The sequence below is a fragment of the Heliangelus exortis genome, chromosome 10 (assembly GCF_036169615.1).
Source record: "Heliangelus exortis chromosome 10, bHelExo1.hap1, whole genome shotgun sequence".
Classification (NCBI taxonomy): domain Eukaryota; kingdom Metazoa; phylum Chordata; class Aves; order Apodiformes; family Trochilidae; genus Heliangelus; species Heliangelus exortis.
Genome location: NC_092431.1, coordinates 810,682 through 829,668, shown reverse-complemented (window position 1 = coordinate 829,668; position 18,987 = coordinate 810,682). Strand labels below are relative to the sequence as shown.

At 49.5% G+C, this 18,987-nt stretch overlaps 1 long non-coding RNA gene across 2 annotated transcripts; it reads left to right on the top strand.

The window, feature by feature from the left end:
• Nucleotides 1–1,792: 1,792 nt before the first annotated feature.
• On the top strand, nt 1,793–18,615 carry LOC139800206 (uncharacterized). 2 transcript variants are annotated; one of them, XR_011727643.1, is made up of 2 exons: nt 1,793–2,046; nt 18,071–18,615. It is a non-coding gene; the product is annotated as an uncharacterized lncRNA (long non-coding RNA). The 2 variants fall into 2 exon arrangements; XR_011727644.1 differs by lacking the exon at nt 1,793–2,046 and adding an exon at nt 17,740–17,945.
• Nucleotides 18,616–18,987: the final 372 nt, after the last annotated feature.

The following is an 18,987-nucleotide window of genomic DNA, read 5'->3' as shown; positions in this document are numbered from 1 at the left end:
CCAGCCCAATCTGAACATCTTTTCCTGGGGCAAAACTTTCCTCTGCAGAGAAGGTGACAGATGTCAACTCCAGCTCCCTGCTCCTCTTGGTGTGCTCATTTCCATGCTGGGAAGAGACCTGGGACCCCTGGGAGGGATCCCATGGAGAATCCCAGCACTGGCAGTGAGAAATTCTCCTCCAAGGAGAATCAAAATCCTTCCAGATTAGGGATTAGGCCTGGAGGGGAATCTGGGGTCTGCAGCCCCTCTGTGAAACTCTTGGGTGGGTTGAGGTGCTTGCATTTCCTGGCAACAAATACACCCTTTTTGTTTTTCACTTGGAACAAGTTTTTCCAGGTCTGGAAGTGTCCCAAGTGAGACGAAAAAACTGATATCTCTGCTGCTTAAAGATTCATGGGAACACCTCTGAGAGGTTCTGGTGTCATTTATCCTCAGCCTGAAACCAAAACCTGCTCTGGCCCTTGCTTTTGAACCAAGATTCTGAAATTTAGGGCAATGGGAATAAAGAGAACCAAGTGGAGTGGTTTGGGGTTTTTGTCTAAAAATTTTTTTACCCCAATACCCCCTTGGATCAAAAATATTTGTGATCATGGGTTCCAAATTTGAGGCAGCTTCATTTGGAAAATAAAATGAAATTATGATTTGCCTTTCCCAAATAGACTTTTTTTTTTTTTCAATTTTCAATGGCATTTTTAGTTAAACCACTATTCTGATATTTGGTAAAAGTTAAATTATACAAAACTGTACAAAGGATTTACTCCAGCTTGGGTTTGTGGCCTCTATGAAATAATTTTCTTTTATAGATTTTTCTATTAAAAATATTATATATATGATCAGATTTATGTGATCTTTTTGCAGTGAAGTTGAGATTCCCGGGTTACTTTGAAGGGGATGAAATAGAGAAAGCTGGCACATGAACTGCCTTGCTTGACATACTTGGGTTACCACTTAAATAGAAGACAAAAAAAAATTATATATATATTTTTTTCTCTGCCGTGTCTCTTGGGATTTTTTCCCTCCTTTTAGCTGTTTCAATCCCACCTTGTACCCTGGGATATCAGCAGTGTTGGCTGCTGCTTCTTTACTTGTGCAGGGACATAGAATTCAGGAGGGCTGAATGGAGGAGTCCACTGGAGCTGGTTCCTCTGCCAACCCCTCAGCAGGAATCCTGAAGCTCTTGGTTGCCAAGAACTGGACCAAGAAGTCCATGGAGCAGAAGTGCAGAGGTTGGTTTAAGTTTTACTTCTGAGAGAGAACTTTTGGCTCAGCTCTCCCTGCACCCAGCTGGGCTCTGGGCTCCACTCGTTTTGGGGACCTTTCCTAAGGTCTGAAGGAGCCTGTATCCCAACATTCCCAACCTCCCTGAAAAGGAGGTTTCCTGACCACTGGGGAATGTCTGGACCTGGCAGAGAATGGGGCACTGCTGCTCTTCCAGCCATCCCACAGCCACCCAGTTCCCAACAGGGACAGGGGGTTAATGGGCTCAGTGGTTAAATTGGGAGTGCAGGTCCCTGGCTTCAGGTTTTGTCAAGAGCTTCTCTCCATGGTTCTTGAGCTAGAGGTAGGGTTTTCCATCTCCCTTCCCCTTCAGGAGGTGGAGGGTGATTTGGGGATGCTCCACCTTGAGGAATGGACCCTTCCTTGGGCTTGGTTGGATTCTCTTTTTACCCGCTCACTGAAGTGGAACTGAAACTGTCCCTGAGCTTGGCTGAGGGCCAGGTGAAACCCTGTGGTTGCAGCTGGTAGGAAACTTCTGAGTGGAATCCCATGGGAAAGAAAGGGAAAAACCTTCTGCAAGGTCCAGAGCTGCCAGCGTGGAGGGCAAGGCACAGAGGTGTGGAGGGAGGCTCTGCCTTTTGCACCACAGCACCCTGATGGAATTTTTTTTTTTTTTTTTTGGGATGCTGAGCTTTAGGCTGGAGTGCACACACAGGCAGTAGAGGTTTCTGAGTCCCTGAGCTTTACCCCATGAACCTGGCGTGTGTGTGCAGGTTTGCATGTCAGGTTTTGAGGCTTGCTCAGATCCATGCTGAATCAGAGGAGCAGGTGAGTTATCTGAGAGAGATGGGAATCTTTCCTTTCCCCTTCTTGCAGCTGGATCCTGAGTGTGTCATTGGCAGAATTCCCCTGCAGGTTAATGCCTTGGGAAGCTCTCCTGGCTGGGATAAATGACTTCACTCTTATGGAGTGTTTTTTGGGAAGAGGGTGGAAGTGGTGAGGGGTGGTTTACCTCCAGTTATGTCTCAAGTGAGATCTCTGGAAGGCTCAGGTTGGTGTTTGGAGGATTTGATGCTGAAGAGGTCTCATATTTCTACCCCACATAGATTAAATGTTGTTTCACACTGTGTAAAACTTGAGTTGGGTTCACCAGAGCCTTCTCCACAGTGACTTTTTGATGGTCTTGTCCATCAGCAGAGCAGGAAATCCACTCAGCAGGAAATGATTCCATGCAATAAAACCAGAGAGGAATTTACATGGTTTTACCTCCATGCACCCAGTAACCTCTTCTCTTGTGATGGAGACATTGGTAGGTCTGGCAGGAGAGGTAGGAAAGCACTTGTTGAACTTTCTACAGCTCTTGTTCATGAACCATCATAGTCCAGTCCTTGTCCCTCTACCATGCAACATAAATTTTACTTTATTTTTTTAACCTAGCAGGTCAGCTGAATCAGTTTTAATTTTTTTCTTTCTTTTTTTACAAATGTTTTTTGCTTTTCCATAAACCTTTTGCATTCACCTGGCCATGGCTCTGACTCATTCGTGTCTCAGAGATTTGTGTAGGGAACTGGGCTGGGCTGTAAAGAGAGGTCACAAAGGTTGCTTTCTCTCCTCCAGCCTTTCAGTGGGGGAGAATCTGCATCACCTCTTGCAAATCAACCACTTCATCCTGCACCTGGGACCCAGGAACAGAGCTGAGGTTAAAAAGCAAAGACGTGGCCCTGCCCATGGCAGGAGGGTTGGAACTGAAGGAGCTTTGGGGCCCCTTCCAACCTGAACCACTTGGGATTTGATGGAAAAGCTGCCCTGGGACTGAGATCAGGCTCTGGGAAATCCAGGCTGGTTCTACACTGAGATCAGAAGAACCCCCAGGACTTGTTAGTCAGTGTCCTCTGCTGGGTGCCTGCTGGCTCCTCAGGCACAGGACAGCTGGAGGGAAGCTCTGCTCATCCCAGGAATTGCACAGCCTGGGCTGGAGTGGTTGCATCCTCTCTGGAGGTCAGGTGCATCCTCCTGGAGGTCAGATTGATCCTCCTGGAGGTCAGATTGATCCTCCTGGAGGTCAGATTGATCCTCCTGGAGGTCAGATTGATCCTCCTGGAGGTCAGGTGCATCCTCCTGGAGGTCAGATTCATCCTACCTGGAGGTCAGATTGATCCTCCTGGAGGTCAGGTGCATCCTACCTGGAGGTCAGATGCATTTTCCTGGAGGTCAGATGCCTGCCTGCAGATGACTTCGCCTTTCAAGGTCTTCTTGCCATGAGCTCCAACCCTGCTGCTGGAGGATGGAGCATCAGGGGCACCAGTGGGACTTCCAGGTCATCTCCCCCAGTTCTAGGAGGGGCCTGGAGAGGCAGGAATGTAGTTTGGGAGAGACTTAGAGAGCCTGGGAGGCTAGACAGGTAATTAAAGAGCTCAGTGTGGCTGAGGAGGTTGATAGGAACCAGAGGGAGGTGACAAGTGGTGGTGGCTTCATTTGGGTAGTGCTGAACCCCTGAGCCCTGCTGCTGCTTGTGGGATCTGTGAGCATAACCAGGGCATCATGTAGGAACCTGCCTTTGACTCTGGGCCTGCAGAGCTCATTGCCTGGAGGAAATGCTGAGTCCAGGAACTCAGTCAGGTTTTAGGCCAGTGCAGTGAGGCTGAGACCCACCCTCAGATGCATGAGATAGGAAGAATTAGGAGACGTGAGAGAAAAAATCTGATGCAAGAGCTGACCTCAGAGGGAAGAAGGTGAGGGGAGAGGTACAAGGGGATGACTTCCCTAGGCACTTTTTTTTTTTCTTCTCCTCATTATTTTCTTGATTTAATGGTTTCTCCCATACCCTTCCTGCAGCAGACATTTTGATGACTGGCCACAGCCTGGATGGTGATGTTCCTCAGCCTCTAAAGTTTGGTCCCTGTGATGCATGAAAGAAACTTCCTGTGCTGAGTTATGTAGGATCTTGAGAAGTCCCCAAGGAGCCCCAGAATTGTGGGTTTAGTGGTGGAGTTGCTGTTGTAGTTCCAGGCTGGTGACTGTGCCGCTTCTCTTGCTGAAAGTCATGGAACTGTTCAGCTGATTGACTTCAGGGGTGATTTCTGCCTTTAGTGAATACTAAAAGAAGAGAAATAATAATTAACCCAGGCCTGATTCCAACTGTGGCTCAGCAGAGTGGGGCTCAATGTGCCAGGAATATTTCCCTCATTGCCGTGATTTATTTCATTTATTTATTTTCTTCTTGCACTTGTGTTGAAAAAATCCAGGAGACAGGTAAGTTTTATGGGTGTCTTCAGCAAAGGAAAAGGATTAAGACATCCGGAAGGCTACACCCTGCCATAAATCTTTTGTGCATTGGTAGAGGAAGACCAAACAACATCAGATTTGCAAGTCAGAGTCGAGGCTAGAGGTGTAACCAGCCTCCTGGAAGCAAGTGCAAGCAAATTTTGAGGTTTGCTAAGGGTCAGATAGGAGACAGTGGGACAAAGTTCCCTGCTTGTGCAAAATGCCAGTGTGTGTCAGAGGATGCTGCAGTTTTGATGCCCTGGGAAGAATATGCCCTCCCTGTCATAAAACTCTTCCCTTCCCTGGAAAGCATCTTTAAAACATTTGTTTTTCTTATTGAGGATGCACACCTGGAGACATCTCGACTGCACATCTCTGCCCTGTCTCCAGAGTGGTACCCAGGCAGGGAGGAAAGGAATAAACCAGAGATGATCTTGGGATTCCAGCAGTGCAAAGAGGAGCAGAGCCAAACCAGCTGCTGTCCCGGATTTATAGCAGCAGAGAAAATGGACCAAAAGGGTCCCAATTCCATCTGTTGCTAGAGGAGAAGGGTAGAAGGTGTCCCCTTGGGCTCCTGGCAGACCGGTGCTTGGGACAGGGGTGTCAGGACCTCCTGGAGCTGGGGCTGTCAGGAAATCTGCAGGGATTTTGCTTTGCTGTGCCCTGGAACTGTTGGTCTGAAGCCTGACCCCCTGCTCAGCATCAGCCTTCCCCATCACCGAGAGGTTGGGGGTGTGGGGACAAAAGGGGTGAAATGGCTGGGGCAGGACATGGCCAAGGTGCTGGGGGAGATGTCAGGGAGCAGGGGATGGGAGCTCCAGGATCCCCAGGAAAATTGTCCCTGCCCCTTGCCCAGAGGCAAAAGGTGAATCCGTGCTGCCAGCTCCCGAATCCATCTTTCTGCTCCGGCTTTGCTGCCGTTTGGCAGCACCAGGCCCAGGGGGGCGGCCGGGGAGCAGCAGGAGAGGGCTGGGGGGCAGGAGGGGCTGCAGGGGGCACCGGGACACACACAGAGATTCAGCTGCTCCTTTTTCCTCCCCTCAAGGGAAGAGAAGTCGGGAACAGGGAGGAACGCGGCTCCCGGCTCCTCTTCCTTAGCGAGCTCGGGGCGGAGGTTCCACAGCCGGGCTGGGTGGGACTGGGCTGGACGGGGTGGGACTGGAGTGGACCAGACCAGAATGGGCCAGACTGGGCTGGACTGGACTGGGCTGGGGTGGGACTGGGCTGGACGGGACTGGACTGGACTGGGCGGGACTGGATTGGGCTGGGTTGGGCTGGGTTGGGCTGGACTGGACTAGGCTGGGCAGGGCAGGGCAGGGATGGACTGGGCTGGGAGGGGTGGGGTGGGCTGGGCTGGACTGGGCTTGACTGGACTGGGCCGGGCTGGGCTGGGCTGGACTGGACTGGACTGGGCTGGGATGGGATGGACTGGGCTGGGCTGGGTGGGGCAGGGATGGACTGGACTGGACTGGGCTGGGATGGACTGGGCTGGGTGGGGTGGGGTGGTGCTGGGATGGACTGGGCTGGGCTGGACTGGACTGGGCTGGCAGCCTGTCCGGAGTAATGAGAGCTCTTTGCAGTTCCCACCTTTCACCTGGGGGATCTCAAAGCACCATCCAAACATCCACTCAGGTCCTGGCACTGCCCAGCTGTGTCTTGCTTTGATCCAGAGGGTGGGGGAATTGGGAGCAGGAAGACTGAAGAACAGGGATAAAACCACCAAGTAATCCCCTGGTGATGGTTGGGTGCTGGAGCAGCTCAGAGCAAAGCTGGGGTCCCCAAGGCTCAACCTGTGCCCTGGGTTTGTCCCAGTGAGCTCCCCAGTGACTCTGTGAAGCCCTTTAAACACCTCACATCTTCCCAACTTCCACACAGACCCAACCGGCTCTGCCTTGTTCTGCAGAAGCAGCACTTAAAACCCCCCAACAATCACCTTTTTGTCAGGTTTCAACACATTTCTTATCATTCTTGGGAAGCTCATTAACCGCTTTTTTTAATGAAAGATTACATTGGTTGGATCTCTGACTAATTTTTTTGGTTGCTGCAGCCAGGTAATAAATAGTCTGTGTGCTTATCTCAGTGACAGATGGCTTCTGTGTTGTAATAGATTGTATCTTGATTTTATGCTGGAGCTCTCCTGTCCCTGGAGGCATTCTTTAGAAAAAGAAAAAAAAGAAAAAAAAAAAAAGCTAAAAGGAAAGGTGTTTATCTCAATGAGTTTGTAATCCCTGGCTTTAAAAAAAAAAACAAAACCAAACCACAAAACAACAAAAAGCAACCTGAAAACCCAAAGCTCCCCCAAATCTCAATGGTAATTGATGATGGCTCCAGGTTCATCCCACTTGGTGACAGAGCCAAGATGGTGCGAGGAGGAATGATGCTGTTGGGTGCTATTCACAAAAATGTGTTTTTTTCCTCATTTCCCTGCTGTGGGTGAGAGCTGTGGCCTTTGCTGGGGGGTTTGCCTTTGGGGCTGCTGCTTTACCCCTGGAAGTTTGTGTCTGGGTTGTGTTCCTGAGAGCAGAGGTGTTGGTTAAGGCAACCCAGCTCCTCTGACCTTGACTTTTGGTGCCCAGAGGAAGCCCATGGCTCGTGTCCTACCAGAGCAACCTCTCTGCTCTGGGGTAAGGAAACTGGGGCTGTTCTAGGAAAGGTGGGGGTTGACACCAGGCAGGCTGACATCCTGCTCCCAGGGATTCTGGCTCTTTGTAGGGATGGAGATAGAGCTGGGCCCACACTGACTCATTGCAAGCTTGAGGTTTTTCCTGGCCTGAAACATCACAGCGTTCACCTGGAGCAGCTCTGGATGTGTCTCTGTGCAGGCTGCACCCTGGATTGACACAGGGAGGTGGCAGAGGGCATGGGACAGCCACCAGCACAGCTTTGCTCTCTCCTAAGAGACTTTGCAGGGATGAAAAAGTTGCACTTCAAAATTCAAAGGTCGGGTCAAAAGCTGCCTTGTTGTTATTTTTGTTGGTTGGTTGGTTTTGTCTGGTTGGTTGTTTTCATCAGTTTCCAGCCTTACCAATGAATTTTATTTGTGTATTTTTTACTGGGGTTTTGGTGCCATCAGATCACAGAACCTCGGGACACAATCATGCTGAAATTGGCTCAGGAAAAGGTGCTGTCTGGCACCTGCAAGAGGCTGGCAGCTCAGCTCAGGCTTTGGGGATGCTCTGAGTCTGCCTCCTCCCCACCTTCTCCCTGCAGCACATCCATGGAACTCATTGCCAGAGTCACAGAGAAGGAGGCTTCTGTCCAGCATTTTGCTGAGGGTCAAACTCCAAAACCTCTTAAAAGTGCTCGGAAAACTGCTGTTTGCATTTCAACTCAGAGATTTCCTTAGGGTGGCAAAATGAGGTTTGATTTTCACCCTTCTTGGGGGGAGGAGATGGAATTTAAAGTGTTGGGGGGTTTGTTTTTTGTTTGTTTGTTTGGGGTTTTTTTTTGTTTGGTTGGTTGGTTTCGGTTTTGTCTCCCAACAAATTTGGAAGTAGGATTTAGCAGCCAGGAAGGATCTGTGTCTGGGCTTCTGATTTTGAGGGATTTGCATGCAATAGAAATGGGTTGCCTGAGACTGCAGGCCCTTGAGTGTCCTTGGGAGAAGTGAGCAGGATGGAGCCCAGGGTGTCCATCAGCTTTAGGGCTGTATCTGCCCACAGAGAAATCCTCTGCAAACACCACGAGGGGGGATCCCACCACGAGGAGGGATCCATCCTTCCCCTCAGCACCTCAGAAGGAGTTTTAATGTGAGCTCCTCGAAGCAAACCAGAGCTCTGAAAGTTCTTAGGCTTGGTTTTATATGACTTTTAGGAGTGGCTGTTTCAGGTCTCATTGTGTCACAGAATAACTTTGGGTTGCCCCACCTGTGACCCAAGAAACCCAGAGGTAAAAGCTCAGGTGCTCCTGGACACCTCACTTCTTCATCTCATTCTCCCACTGGTGCTGGGTCTGCTCTGGGACCTGTTTTAATGCCCCAGCCCATGCTCTGGGAGCCAGGGCTGGTTCCAGCACCAGGAGTCTGTGACTAGCACAGGCTGATCTTTACATCTTGGCCCTTCTCCAGTACATATTAATTCTCCCACAGGTATCACTCAGGAATGTTCTCAGGCCCGGGTGGTTCATCATCCACACTGTTCTCCACTCTTGGGAACAGCTGTAAACCTGGGAGGGTCTTTCCACCACCTTCTGCTCCTTTTTTTTTTTTTTTTTTTTTTTTTTTCTTTTCCCAGATCCATTTTCTGAGATTTGCTCTTTCATTGTGAAACTCTGCCTGCAATCTGTGATGTCCCCTCAGGTGGCTTTGGCAAGAGGCTCCAAAGGTTTTCAGGATGGCATCCTTGCTTCCATCTCTTCCTCCATCTATCCAAACCAGGACTTAAACCAGCACCTAATAAAACAGCCTTCTCCCTTCTCACTCTGGCATAGCAGAGGGCAGTGGTCACAGAGGCTTCCCAGGGACCTGATTTTGGTTTTGGAACAGGAGTGGAGGCTGTGGTTGATGTGCTAAAGGGAAAGGTCAGGTGAGAAAAGCCTCTGGAGCTCCCAGCCTGAGCCCATCTGCAGGGGGGATCTTGCTGGGAAACTGGGCCATGATGGAGAAGAGAAGGTGGGCAAAGAGAAGACAGAGAGAGAAAAAAGGTGGAGAGATGAGAGTGACTGTAGCTGCTCAGCTTGTTTCACACCCACCTTACACTTGAGGAGAAGCTGTGATGGCCAAAGTGCCTGCCTGTTGTCACCAAGGACAAGCAGTGACCTGCTGTGTCCCACCTGGAGATGGGACTGGCTGTGCTGGTGTCACCAGACAGGATCCATCCTCTGGGACCTTCTTGACTGGAGCCATCACCCATCCTGTTGCTGCCACAGAAGGGACCCTCGTCTTAGCAATGATCTAAGAAACATTTTCTTGCCTTGTAGGAAAAGATCTCAATCTGTGTTTTACTTGTGCTTCCGTCCTTCAGGTTCCCCCTCATGACATCTCTGACTTTCTGTCTCTGCCAGGCCCCAACTTGCCTTGGTCTCAGAGACTTTGGCCACCCCCTGCTCAGGGATAAACGAGTCCTGGGTTGGAGGAGATGCTGCCTCTCCTTCAGGGAGCACTTGTAGAGGCAGATCCTTCACCCTCCCTGTGGACCAGGTGCTGGAGTGATGCCACATCACCCACTCACCAGCAGTGCCAGTATCTGTCTTGTGCCTGTGACTGATACAGGGATGGAAACTGGGCTGAGGGACCATCTGAGATTCCACGGATTCTTCCGCTGCTCCGAGGCAGGATCAGCTCTCCCTAATCCACCTCTGACAGACGTCTCCCTAATCTTTCTCAGAAAAAGAAATAGGACAAGAACCTTCCAGTGCTGGTGATTCCAGAGCCTCCTTAGAAACCTCCTTCTCCTCCCTGCTGGAAAATTTCTCACTGGGCTTAATCTAAATCCCTTTTGCCTGGTGCAACTTAATCTCTGCCTTCTTGTCCTGTCCTGAGTGGCTGTGAGGAGCAGCTGCAATCCCATAATTGTGGGAGCTCTCAACAAGCTGTGGGGACACGCAGCTAAACCCGGTGAGAAACCTCCACGCAGATCCAGCTGAGTTTTGCTGAACACCCTGCCTGGGATGGCAGCTCCAGGATCAGTTTTCCTCCTCCTTCCCAGGGTGAGAAGTGAAGCAAGAGCTGAACGGAAGGAACCCATCAATCGACTTCTGGGCTGGTGCTGTTCTCTTTCTCCTCTCTCTGGAGATGCTCAGAGCTCTTTGGGTAACAGGTCTGGTTGAGAACCCACTTATCTTGGAGGTGGCAGGGAATTACATTCAAAGTGCAGACCACTGCCTTGGATTGCGGGCTGGGAGGTGGAGAAGAGGACAAAACCCCATCCCCTTCAAGCTCAGCTTCAGAGGTGCCATAAGACGTGTGTCTGCCTCTCCCCTCAGCCCTCCTTGTCCCCTCCACCTCCCCATTCTCACCAGCAGCTTCCCCCTGGCCTGGCTGCGCCCAATTTTGGGAAACTCTCCCACTCACCAGAGCTTTGGAAGCTGATCTGGCCTTTGGCTCCTTCCAGTCAACGCCATCTACAGCTCACAGTCAGGACATTCCAAAATTCCAGTTGCATCTGCTCCCCCTGCCTGCCCCCCACCACCCTCCCTCCCATGGAGTCTGTTCCTCCCATCACTCCCCATCCCTGAGGGATTTACTCATGCAAAGCCTCCTGGCTCAGCCCTCACTCAGACAAATTCTGGTTGACTTTCAGGGCACGGGGTTGACTTTGATTGATTTCAGCCCTGGCTTTGCCAGTCTGAGCTCACAGCCTGGTGCACCAGCCTGCTGATATCTGCTGGGGACTTTTTCAGCTAATTCTGCTCTGTTTCTGAGCCCTCATCATCTTGCCTTTGTTTTCTGGGGTCATTGGTCTCCTGCCCTGCTCTTGAGCTCCATGTGATCCAAACGTGGTCAGATGGGGACAGGGGAGGCTCCTGGTAGCACCTGGGAGGATGGACTCGGATCCTGAGCTGGTTGGTGTGTCTGCTGTGCACAAATAGAGCCTCAGCTGGGTGTAAAGATTAGATTTAGTCCAGCAGAAGTCAACCAGAAGTCAGCCTGTTCCTCCCTTCCTGTCTGCCCAGCCCTCCTCTGAGACATAAGAGAAGAAACAGAGGTGTTATTTCATCCCCAGTGTCACTAACACCCCTGGCAGAGGAAAAAAAGGCTGAAAAGCAGCAGCTCCTTCTGGAGAAATCATTGTCATCATCTTTGTTTTTCCTCTCACTCCTTCCTCTCCCAGACACGGAGGGTGGGGATCCAAAAGCCAGCAGACAAGGAAAGATTCCTATCTTTGAAGGGCAAAAAATAAAACCCACCACAAAGCTGGGAGGAGACTCTCCAAAAGCTGCCCAGCCTCTCACTTGTGTAGGGTGACCCCTTGCAACAGCTGCTTGGGGTTTGAGGTCAATCCCGAAGTCTCCTGACATCACCTTCAGGAGTGAGACCATCACAAGGGGAATTCTGCCTCATCCAACGAGGTCCTGTGGGATGGACACATGGAAAACCTCCCAGACCAAGTGTGGTTTGCATGCAGGGCTTGGATGGGGCAGGAAGCACCCGGGTGGTGAAATAAATCCATAGGTTCCTTGTCCACATCTTTACAGAGTGACCAGGAGGATGAGGAGGGCTTGTGAGTCGGATTCAGGAAAGTACTGAGCCTTGTGCTTATTTTTAAACCTCTCCTTAATTCCTCCTCACACATCTCGAAGAGCAGATTTGACACAGTGAATAATTAACTGAGGACACGCTGTGCAAAGCTGGCAAGAAACCTCTGGGCTAAAAATAAGCCACTGAGAATTGGGAATAAATGGGTGAAAATCATAGTGTGTCCTCTGGCAGCTCATAAAGAGAGGAGGGAAGAGAAGGGAGCCTGACAAATAATTCATACTGAATAATTCAACCAGCATTGTTTGCTCTGTGCACAGGGGACTGGACTTGCAAGGGTCTGAGCTGTTTAACTTGCTACTGAACTGGGGATGGCTGAATGAAAAACACACAGTGTGGGGATAGGTTGGGTAGATGGATGGCTCAGATGATTTAAGATGTCTCTCTAGCACTAAATGATATATTTATATTGTAAAAAAATCCATATTTACATCATCAAACCGTAGGCAGGATGGAAGCTGCAGCCTTTCCTGGTGTGAATTGGCTCTGGTGAGGTTTGGTGAAGGATAAACTGACCCATGGCTGCTCAAATCTGGAATTTATGCCCTGACTGGTGGCAAAGTGTTCAGCTCCATAGGAAGCCAGGGGATCCAGCACTGGCAGGAGTTGCTGTGGTCCCAGTAAGTCAATGGGCTGGACAGGCAGCACCCACCAGGATGTGGTGGTGGTGGTTTTAGCAGTGGAGAATCTGCCTTGGGGTTTTTTTCTTTTTTTTTTTTTTTTTTTTTTTTTTAGGTAGCTCTGGAAATGCACCTTCCTGATAATGAGGAAACAATTTCAGATTTCTTCAGTGAGCCCTTGCTGTCTGGGGAGCTGTTAGCTGGGGGATGGAAGAAAGCAGCTGTTGAACTCTGCACATCAATGCTACACAACAGGTTAGGGCAGGAAGTGGAGAGGAATCCAATTGAAACCTTAAGGGGGAATTTAGGGAGACAGAACATAATTAACTCAAATTAGATTTTGGCCAGGATACCAGGGCTCTGCTGTTGTGAAATGCACATCTGGGATCTTGGACAGTCATGAGGCAGCTCATCAGCTGGTGTAAATGAGCTTGGCTCTGTTACCCTCAGTGGGTGAAAATTGGTCTCCTTGGAAGGAGCACAGTGGGGGGAGTTTGGCTTCAGCCATGCAGGAAAACCTGGCCTACCAGGTCAGGAAAGCAGCTTCCCACTGCTTATCTCTCCAGCTCCTCTCTGGCACTGGTCTGTTATTATTAGCACCTTATATATTTATTTATAATATTTATATTTATACTTATATTTATATTTATATTATTTATATTTATATTTATATTTATATTTATATTTATATTTATATTTATATTTATATTTATATTTATATTTATATTATTTATATTTATATTTATATTTACAGTATCCCTGTAAATAACAAGGAACACAAAACCCCCCACCAGCCCAGGTTTCTGCAGATTTTTTCCTAACAGGGCAAGGATAATATCCACAGGGGACTCAGGGACAGTTTCTTTTTCCACGTTTGTGCTCTGCTTGTTTCCATTTCTATGCCAAATGGGTTGGAGGCAGTGGAGGGAAGGCAGTGGGAGGAAGCCCATGGGACATCTTGCTGAGGTTTGTTTGGTTTTGAAGGTGTTGGTGTCCTGCTGTGCCTGTGATCCTCCACACCAGGGCATCACAGAATGGTTTGGGTTGGAATTTGGGTTGGAAGGGAACTTCATCATGATCCAACCCCCCTGCATGGGCAGGGACACCTCCCACTGGACCAGCTTGCACAATGCCTCCTCCAGGCAGATCTTCATTCCTGTGGGATTGCCCTGAACTGTGGCACTTTGAGGAGTGAAAACCACCCCCATCACTCAAAACCTTTTGGGCTTCTGGGTCTGATGCATCTGCAGGTCCTGCCCTGGTGGGTTGTCCCTTGCTTGGGTCTGTGGTCCATATGGGCCAAGGTCTTGGTGAGATGAAGGCATTAAATAGCACCAAAGCATCAAAACCAGGAGTGGGGGAGAAGTCCAGACAGAGGTTGTGCAGTCCACCTCCTTGCCCCTGGGCAGGATGAGCTTTACCTACGTCATTGCTGAGAGATATTGTCTGAATATTCCTGAAAACCTCCTTTGATGGTTATTTTACCCCCTTCCTGACAATCAACTCCAATATTTTCTTTCCTTATCTGTGTTGTCCCTAGTTTCTCACATCAGCCTTGCTTGATGAAATTTAAACTCAGGATTCCTCCCCCCTCCCCGTGAGGCCATGGGGTTCAGGTTATCCTCTTCCTCACCCGAGCTGATTCCCATCTCTCACCCATTGCCTTTCCTGGAAAAACCACCCCTGTTCCCTTCACTCTTCCTATGATGTCTACATCTTCTGCCCCTCTGCTCCAGTTGAGGTTTTCTTCAATCGGTCAGCATCCTCCTGGAAATCTCCCAGTTTTTTTTTATTTTTTAGGTTCTAGCAGGGTGGACTCAGGGGATTTTCACTTCACTTGCAGGCTCTGCTCCTGCCCCTTCTCCATGGCCTGTTGGCACATCATTGCCCTGTGTGTGGGCAGACACTGGCTGTCACATTGGCTTCACCCCCTCTCCTGTTCAGCATCTCCCTCCCCATTTTTTCACCTCCTCCTCTCCTCTCAGCCCCTCCATCCCTCCTGCCCCAGGGCAGCGTCCCACGAGCATCCTCACTCCCTGTTTCCTGCAGACCCGCTGGGCCAGTTTGCCCTGGGGAGGGCTATCATTGAGCTGCTTTTAGGGGTGAGCCATAAGGGTAATTTTCTGAGGCTAAAGGAACCCCAGGAGGCCGAGATAAATATCAGGGTAACTCATCCAGGGTGTGGGTGGGAGGAGGTCCAGGGCTTCTGCCTTAATCTCAGCTTGTTGGCCCCAGTGAGTCAGATGCTGCCTCTGTTTGGTGGTTAAATTAAGCACAAATTTAAATCTTGGCTGGACCAGGAGCTTGCAAGGATATCAAGAACCTGGCGAAGAGTAGGTTTAGGTACTGGACATCTATTGGGAATAGAAATACCTAAAGCATGTGTGGGTCAGGAGCTCCAGTGCTTTCTCCAGGAAAGCCTTGCCAGGAGGAGGTAAATAAACAGCAGCCACCAGGAACTTGTCTGTGAAACCTATTCCAGAAACATCACCATCCAAGCCCCATGGACAGGGCTGAAGGTGTCAGGTTTATCTCCTGTACCAAAGTCCCTCTGACCCCACGCAGAGCTGACGAGAGGTGGTGAGACCCATGCAGCCAAGAAAACCCCAACAAAGCAGCATCAGTTTGTCTGAGATGTTCAGATTGATTGCCTTGTCTTCAGGTTGTGCCTGTGTGACAGCCTCACATCCTTTCTCTGCCCATTTAGCCCCTGGGTTGCTTCTCCTGAAGCAGCAGCAGCAGCACTGGCCCCTCCTGGGTGATACTGAAGCAAGAAGCATCCTGGGATAAGATGGAAAAACCAAGTGTTTGGCCACATCTTATAATCATTCACAGTCCCCTTTTGCTGATTTTGCAAGAATAGGTGTGTTACCCCTGGCTGGGTTCCAGCTCTGTTCACCCTGTTGCAGCCTGGAAAAAAAAAAAAAAAAAAAAAAAAAAAGAAAAAAAGAAAAGGAACCCCAAATCAAAAGAGCAAACCCCAAGAACACTCCCGCTGCAATTTTGGGTTGCACACGGGAGTCGTTCAAAGCTCCTTGCAGAGGGGTGGGTTTTTTAGGAGTGGGCAGAGGTGATTATCAGAGCATTAAGGACGTAAGCTGATGTGGGCAACTCTTGCAGCCTTCTCCAGGAGAGTTCTGGGCTCTGGGGTGCTGTGTGTGTGATAGGAGGGCTGATAGTGGGTGCTATGCTGAGATACCGGTTCTGCACGTGTGTGTGTGTCTGCCTGCATATGTACACAACTGTTTGTAATGTGCTCTGAGATCAAAGGTGCTACATAAATGTGAGTTATTAATAATCATAATTATTGGATGTTGAAAATTGTTTCTGGGTATTTTGCCATTAGAAAAATAAAAGAAGAGGGTTTAGGCGCTTTCAACTTTTGCCCAGGAATATTATGTTCATTTATAAAACAATATTAATGAGTTGCCTCGAGGAGCCTGTAATTTGGGTTGCTGCTGTGGATATTATCTTGCCATTAAACAGTTCAAAAACTCAAAAGGGGGAGAGTTTTCAGAAGCAGGAGTGTAATAACAGTTTATAATACCTGACATTTGCCTTGCGCTTTTCATTCCAATAGATCATAAATCATTTTGCAGACCATAAATAGAGGGGGGGGGGAAGGAGGGAGGGAGGGAAGGGGTGGCCCTGCTCACCTCCCGTGGAAATGTGGTCATCTCTGGGGTGGAATGCAGGAGCCCTTCTGTGCCAGCTGTGTTAAGCAACAGCTTGTTTCGGAGGTGAAGTCATAGGATCACAGGCGTTAGGGCTGGGAAAAAACTCATTAAGTAATTTACTCCATCCCTCTAACCCCTACGTGCTTGTTCCTCTGTCCTGTACTTTGTCCAGACTAGTTTTAAAACATCCCAGGGGAGGTAAAGGAACATCTCCAAACGAAACTGCAAAAGCAAGCAGGAGGAGATGGAGGAGCTGAAGCCCAGCCAGGGCTGAACGCAGTAATGCTCCTCTTTAAAAAAAAAAAAAAAAAAAAAAAGTGCTACGGCATCTCCAGTGCCTGTTGTGCAGATTTCTTAAAAGCTGAGCCACTGATTTGTGCAGACTTGGAAGGAGCAGCTCTGCCTCCACCAGCCTGAGCCTCAGCTTCTGTGTCTCACTCTTGCTGCAGGACAGCTCTGCAGACACCCCCAGCCCCTTCCCATCCTTCCAAGGAGTGGATGTGATGTGGGTTATTGACTGAGTGAGGACATCAGGGCTAGGAGATGCAAGGCTAGCAAAGAGGGGCTGGGCTCTGAACACTGCAGGGAGACCCCCCAGGTTTAAGGATGCCTGTGAAGCAGTGGCAAAAAAAAAAAAAAAAAAAAAAAAATCCAAACATGTTTAGAATCAGCATCCCTCCACCAGAGGTCATTTCAGGTCAGGAATGAAGGGCCCAGCACCTGAGATCTGTGGTGAGAAGGAAAAGGCTCTCACCCCACAGGAAGCTGTGGAGGAACTGGTGTTGGAATCATCTCATCCAGGGCTGGAAAAAGTAGATTCGAGTAGAGAAAAGCCTCTTGAGCCCACGCTCTGCAACCTGGGGTGCTGGAAAGCCCCAGCTGGTGCTAGGGGAAGGAGAAGGATTTTTCCTCAAACCTCTGCAGAGCCACTCACCCTTCCAGGCCTCTGGGGTGGCACATGGGGCCACAAGCCCTGAGCTGAGACGTGTGAGGTGTTGGTGTCACTCAGCCCCTCTCCCTAACCCCAAATTCACCCCGGGAGAACCCCAGCCAGGCTCTTTGCTGGACAAATCCTCACGTTCTCCCTCAGCCACCCCTTGGCTAAACTCTCCCTGGCTTCAGCAGCTGTTTACTCATTTCTTAGTCAAGGAAACTCCAGTTGATATTTTTACAGAATCCCAGGGAATCATTTGGGTTGGAAAGGACCCCTCTGAGATCATCAACTCCAACCCTTGATCCACTCCCCCCGTGGTACCCAGCCCATGGCACCGAGTGCCACATTCAGTCTCTTCTTAAAAGCCTCCAGGGATGGAGATTTTGACCCTGGGAAGGCTGGATGGAGGCTGAGTTCAGTTCTTTAGGCTCCATCTTCATGACTTGAGCCCCAGGGTCACCCTTTGCCAGGAGGGCAAAGAAACCCAAACGTCCAAGCAGGCCGGGAGGGGATCAGCTGGCAAGTGCCAGTTGTTTGGAAATGCTGCCTTGCCTGGCTGCCAGACACACCTACTTGTTCCAGGATCGACCTTCCTGCCTAAGGATATTTAACACACAATGGCTGGCACAACTGAACTTTAATTTTCCAGACAATTATGGTGAAGCGGCATTCACCGCATTCCTTTCATGCTCCTTTGATGTTGGGTGATTTCACAGCACATAATGATAGACACGGACCAGGCTGACATCCTCACCCTCTGGAGTTAGCACTCACTGCCACAGCCTCCTTTCTTTCTAGATATACAAAGTACATAATATATATCTTCATACATCTGTCCCCCTTTTTTTTTTCCCCCCGCACAGCAGATGGAGTTGTTTTGAGCGTCGTTACTCTGGGTTCTTAATTAAAGCACCCTCGTTAATTCTATTAGGGGACACTCCTTAAGCAATTATAAGTTGGAGAGCAAGGACCCTCCCTACTTTGACTGCTGTTCTCTTTATACAAAGTCCTGGGAGATGTTAAGCAGGATTGTTGGGGTATTTGGGATATTCTGCAGTCACTCATGGAATTCTGTGTGTGGGAGCTAAAATGATTTTGTTTCTCTGTACTCTGGTGAAAGTAATAGAGCAAAGCTAATCACTTTTCTGTTCCCTGCAAGCAGATGGATAGAAGCCATCCATTGATTTCAGTCTGCTCATCACTCTGAGATCCTGAGGCAAAGCTCTGGAGACTGAGATGCTGTGTTCTGCCCTTCCTCAAGCAACTGGAACTGGTGGCAAGGACCAACACCTCTGGAAAACAGCTGGAAATCCCAACAGGGGCCAAGGCAAGTTGCATTATGAAGCTGTCTGGGAGCTTATAAAGGTGTCTTTGGTTGGATATCTCACCAGCCTGGTGATTGTCATCTTTTACAATTTGCTTTATTCCTCTGAGGGAGGGAAATGTGAGTCCCACTTCCCAGGAGCCTGAGTCATAGAGAAGCAAAGTGACTTCCCCCAGGTCATGAGCCCAGGATGACAAAGACAGGATGGAGACATCCTGAGCCCCAGTGGTGCTGAGCCCTCACCTTGCCCTCTCCCCCACCCTCCTTGTCTGACCCCTGGGCCACACACTCACCTCTGCAGAACCTTCTATTTGTCTGGAGCTCAAAACACCCCAGGAAGCCAGTTTTGCACATACCAGGCACTGCTGGTGTCCCAAAAAGAAGCTGAAAGGAGGAGCTCAGGTCACAGGTGCTCAGCTTGACCCTCTGCCACTCAGGGCTAGGATGTACCTCTCAAAGAAAGTGGCAAGAGGTTGGCTTTTATGTCATCCAGGTTTTATGTCATCCAGCTTTTATATCATCCAGGTTTGATATCAGAGGTAGAGCTTTCACTTGGGTAGGAGAAGCCCTGGGCTGAGATCCTTGGAGAAGGTTTAAAGCCACTGTCCTGGCCTCCTAGGAGAGCACAGACATCAGATCCATAAGTTAAATGCTCCTTTTGGCTCTGCTATTGGTATGTGCCACAGAGCAGCAGAAAAAAAAATAATGTAGAAGGTGAAAGGAAAGAAATTCAGAGCAGGGCTGGGTGGCCTCTC